Here is a 5,980-nt window from a genome sequence, read left to right on the forward strand (position 1 = left end):
TATAAGGAAGATCTGGACCTTGGTTCCTGGTATGTTTCCTGGTGCAGATCTAACGAGGATCTGGGCAAGGGTTCATCATACTCTAAGGGTGATCTAAACCTAGACTGGTCAAAGCTAAGTCTAACCGAACCGTCGGCTAGTTGCTGGACATAATCTAGATCTGGATTCCTAACAGGATTCTGGATCTGTAGAGGATAGTTTTCATTCTCTAAAGACCATTGGCTGGGAATGTTATTTCAGACCATTTCAGGGTTCTTGGTACCTGAACGGTGGATCTAACATCTGAAGTTTGGATAAGAGTGGTTTCACCTGGTTTTCTCTTATCGAAAGCTTGAACGGACATGTTTGTCCTCATGCACTTATAATACACTCTGTATATAAGAGCAAGCTGCTTGGTGCCATGTAATACAAAGATTCCATGGGTTTTGATGTTGAGGGTGAGGACCTTCAAGATGTGAGGGTCGTCAAGTGCAACTGTGAGGTTTGGAAAACAGTCGAAATGAATTGGACCGTTACTCAAACTGGATTCTATGGTTCCTAGGAGACTATCTCTAAACCTGATGAGGCGGGTGTCTCTGAGGGCCATAAGGACCGAGTTGTCTAAACCTTCTCTGATCAATGGTTTAACTCCGACTTGGACAAGTCCTATATGGAGGTATTTGTGACCAGATTCCCTGTGCGCTTTTATGGCTGCAGGGGATAGCAAATAACAGGTTTCATATTCCTTGTTAATGCTGTAGACTTGTTCTATAGTCCTAACATGGTAGTCATTCTTGAAAGACTTCTTTAAAGACCATGACGAAGACTTATAGACCTGGGTTGTGGGAACTTTGGGTATGTTCCAATCTCCTAACTTCTGATCTAGATCTGTAAGCTGGTACGACTCTGAGTTGATTGTTCCATCTTCTTGTGGAATCTCAGGGGGGTTTGTACTGCTAGATCTATTGGAAGTGGAAGAGTCACTCCTTCTAAACATCCTATTTATCATTTTGAATTAAAAGCCTAAGAAATCAATTGCAACCTAGACTTTCTTTATCCTCCAATTTCTGGATCTATCCTTAGATCTGAGACAGGATATGTTCAAAGAGCTTGCTGCCTACTATGACAAATGTAACCTCCTACTGCCGTTGAATTCTATTCAAATGTATTACTCCACCGTACGCACACCCTAACGCTCTCCTGGCTTGGCGGGCTTTACTGCTTAGTGCAAGTACAGACACTGAACTAGGACTCTGGTCTCACCGGATTACAAACAGTCATAGAACTGGACTGACGCTTCTCAACAGGACACATCTGTAACAAATTTTTAGGCTAGAAACAAAGACAAGAGAAAAAGATGATCTGGGAAACAAAGGATTAGCTTAAACAGGTAATCACAAGATAATAAACAGTTTGAATGAACGGGAGGCTCAGCCTACCACCAAAAGAAAGAAACAGTAAAACTGGCTAAGATGAAGTAGTAGATGAAAAATGCAACATATGGGAGTGGAAGTGCTATCAGAAAATAGATGTAAAACAAAATAATGTTTGTTAGAGATAACATACTTTCAAAGTAATGAACACAACAAAATAATGGATAACTATGGCGGTATAACCGGCCAACTTGATTTGAAAATAAATACAGTAACTTACAAACACTTACGATCGAGCTTAAATGGCTCTGATACCAAATGGGGGTAAGCTAGGCCAGCTAACTTAGGGATCCCAAAGGTACCTATCAGAGACCCCAAAGGTACCTATCAGAGACACATACAGCCCCCGCCTTACGGCTTACACTGCATGCTCAGACTGTGGTCCGGAGAGCCATCCTTTATCCCTATATAGGACGTGAGAGGCAACCACTACGCCTGGAGGTCCTAACAGAGGGACACAGACGGCTCTGATACCAAATGGGGGTAAGCTACAACAAGAGGTGCCGTCTATGAGGGCACTGGGGCGGAAGCATAAATAGGTTACACGTGCAGTGCTATTACAAGTGTAAACTAAGGGAAGAGGGGAGAAGAGAGCCATTCTGATTACAATTGTAGTTCTGAGTACAAAGTAAAGAGCTCTGGAAGAAAGGAGGTCTAAGTGTGAAATTTAGCCTGCTGAAGACTGAGGAGAAGAGTCCCTTTTATAGCTGGAGGGAGCTTCGGATCAGATCAGGAGACTGCTGAAATCACGGGAGGTGAAATGCTTTTACCTTCAGGTGAATAACTTTTCAGCCGAAAGCAATAGTAATTCCAATAAATCTGTCTGGGCACTGTTGGAGTGAACAGTAACTGGTCACTGTTTATGAACAGTGTTTTGTCCCTTTGTTTTACTGGAATAGTAACTCTTTATGGCAGCCTTGCGCGTGCGGGTACTGTTCTGAATAGTAACCGGATTAGCAAAGGTGGTTCTTGAGCTTAGTCTAGGCCTTAGAAGCTGTTCTGGAGCGTCTAGGGTCCTTACAGGAACTGGGCTAATCACTGTCCAAGTTGTAACCATCATAAGGATCTTGAGCATCCTGGAATGGGTCAAATGGGACACGATTGTAAGAAGCTTCAGAGGAGGCAGGAGAAATCTTTTCTGCTGACTCAAGCTGAGCTGACTGGAGGAGTAGCTGTTGGGCAAGATCTTTAAGTTCTTTACTAGATTTTCCGGATATTTGGACGGAGTCTAGACTGGATTGAGATCTTGTGCAATGAGCTATAGACTTTTGTGCTGGAAGAGGAAAGTCTTTATACAATTGGTTGATAGCATCAGTTGGTCTGAATTTATCCCACCATTTTACAAAGAATTCCCGATCGAGTAAGTTCTGGTTGATCGCATAATTCCACATACTTATCCAGTGGATCTTGTACTGTAATGTCATGTGCAAGATAGCCGGAAACTGGGAAGAATGCTTATCTACCTGGAATCTGGAACTAAAATACCTTAGTGCATCCTGAAGGGGTTCAGGCCAATTCTGGGGCATTGGACCAAACATTTCCCACCATTTGAGGAACCACGAAGGGATTTGTCCTTTGAACTTTCTATCAATCTGAATGAACCATGAATGATCATAGGTCTCATTTTGAAAGAAAAGTACTTTTTCAAATGCATCCATATAGTCATAATAATTATACAGGGGTTCTGAGCCCTTGAGTGTAGTGAGCTTTCTGAGAGTGGAGGGATGTCCCCAATCTTTGCAGCTTACGAAACTCTGTATTATGAATTTATGGTACAGGACAATAGAAGGATTGTTCCTGTCTCTGATATCTTCTATTCTGGCAGACTTTTCTTGAGTGAGAATGCCTTTATAGAATTTGATGTTCTTCTCTGGGCTTTTGGGAAGGAAATGCCATTCATGAGGCAATACTTCATTTGCTAAAGCCAAGGGATCCGTTATGTGGGCCAAATGGGGCTCTACATAAGAGATATGCTGAACAAAAGGTTTCTTGATGTAAGAAGCTCTACCTGTTTTGGGAGGGAGAGTATAGGACTGTTTAGGTACGATTGGACCAAAGGGTTCTTCTACTTTCGAAGGAGAAGCTACTGCTTTGGGAGGCAATGTGGCTAGGGCAGAACTGTAACTGTGTTGTCCTTGGGGCCTTTGGAAGTTTGGTTTGGGAATTGTGGAAACCAAATAACGATTGGCAACAACGGATGGTGACACAGGTGGGTTTTTTAGTGAACTGGAAAAGGGTACTAAAGGGCCAGGGTTCTGTGCCTGACTGGTACTCCTAGTGTTATGCTGTTTAGGCATTTTGGGAGGTTGGGGTTGTACGGGCTTTTTCCCGGACATTTTGTTCTGGATTCTGCAAAAATTCACGGGTTAGGAAATCAGGGATACTGTTTTGAGTTCCTGCAATGAATTCAATGTCAAAATCGAAAACTGAAAGAATGGCTTGCCAACGTGCAAAAATCTGTTTTGATGCAATGTTTTGAACATCTTTTTCTAAAACATGTTTTGCAGATTTACAATCAATTCTTATTAAAAACTTTTGATTCAAAAGATCGCTTTGAAATTTTGAAATGCATAGTACTATAGATAAAATCTCTTTTTTAATAGTACTATAGTTGAGTTGAGTGGGAGTCCAAATTCCTGAATGGAAACAGACAATCTGTTCTGGGGAAGTGGGACTAACACGCTGAAGGAGAATGCCACCATAACCAATATTAGAGGCATCTGTCTGGACTACCTTGAAGGAATTTTCAGAGGGGATTCCAAGGCAAGGGAGTGTCTTGACATATTTTTTGAGCTGTTGAACAACCAATGTATGATTAGGTGTCCAAGGAGGGGGATTGGTCCGGAGTCTATCAAAAAGGGGCTTGCATTGTTGCCTAAGGTTTTGATAGAAATCAAAAATGTAATTGAGGGATCCTAAGAACCTTTGGAGTTGGGTCTTTTCTAGGATCTCATCAGGGAACTTTTCAGCAAATTGGATGGCTCTATCTATGGGTTTGATGACTCCATGTTTGATATCAAAACCTAAGAACCTAACACTTGTCTGAAAGAGTTTAATCTTCGGGGCCGAGACAACAAGACCATTTTTCTTGATGGTTTGGAAGAATGTTCTGAGATGCTTCCAATGTTTGTCTAGGGACTCTGAGAAGATGAGTACATCATCAATGTACACAATGGTATGACTGGAGAATGGATTAAAAATCTCATTCATGATATTCTGGAATTCAGAAGGTGCATTTTTGAGACCAAAGGGCATTACATTCCATTCGTAATGACCAAAGGGTGTGGTGAAGGCTGTCTTGTACCTATCAGACTCACTGATTTGTATCTGCCAAAAACCACTCTTCATGTCAAACTTACTGAAAACCACTGCTTTACTAAGCCGGTTGACTAAGTCTCTTTTGTTGGGGATAGGATACCTAATCCACTCTAAGACTTTGTTAAGGGGCTTGTAATTGATGACAAGTCTAGGGACACCTCTTTCTATCTCAGCGTTTTTCTGGACATAAAAGGCTGGACAAGACCATGGTGACCTAGAGTTTCTAATGATTCCCTTTTTAAGAAGATCCTCTATTTCTGTCTTACAAGTATCCATAAGTTCTTGACTCATTTGGATAGGTCTGGCTTTTGTAGGGATGTTCTTTTCATGGAAATCTTTGACATACGGTAGTGCAACTTCGTGCCTTTTCCTATGCCAAAAGGCTGTGGGAAGATCAGAGCATACTTCGTGCTTGAGTTCTTCTTCAAACTTTCTGATATCTGATTGGTAACTCTTGCAAGATAATTGCTCATCAGTCCTTTTGTAACTTAGTTCATGGCCAAGGTACTTAAGGTGTTGGGTTTTGGCATTAATCAGATTAAGGGTCTTGGAGATGGAAACCTCTTGGAGACTATTGATGTCTTTAGGTTTAGGACTCCTAAGAAACTTAAATTTGACTGGCTGGCCAAAAGGGTGGGTAGTGATTCCTTCACTATCCGTGGTGAAAGGATATAACAGACACATGAATGGGTTTCCTAGGATGACCCTATCTGTCATATTTTTGACAAGAACAAAGGTGGTTTTGAAACACGCATTGTCTTGGCAAACATGTGCTTTTGGGATTTTGAATTCAATCTGCATTTTCCCACCGCTTGCGGAAGTTAACCTTTCTCTGGTTTTCCGGAAGTATTTAGAGGGAATGATTCCTTCTTGAATGCAGTTGAGATCAGCGCCTAAGTCTATTAAGGCCACTACCTCAAATTCAAAATCTTTGTTTATGACAATCCTGACTTTGGAATGCCATTTCTGGAAGTTAATCCGACTGATGGATTTCAAGAACAATCCATTGGATGATTCTGGTTCCATGTCTGCAGTAGGGTTAACTTTATCATCTACTTCGTCATCAGAAGGGTTTTGTAATGAGATTCTGTTCTCATTGCCTCGATGGGAAGTATACTCAAGGTTTTTGACTCTTTGGTCTATAAGACCATGATCAACCTTAAGGATGATTAATTCTTGCCTAAGGGTTCTAGCCTCAGACTTGGTATCTTTAATCTCTTTCTGGAGATCATGGACAGTTATCTCTTTCT

This window comes from Quercus lobata, chromosome 7, assembly GCF_001633185.2.
Source record: "Quercus lobata isolate SW786 chromosome 7, ValleyOak3.0 Primary Assembly, whole genome shotgun sequence".
NCBI lineage: Eukaryota > Viridiplantae > Streptophyta > Magnoliopsida > Fagales > Fagaceae > Quercus > Quercus lobata.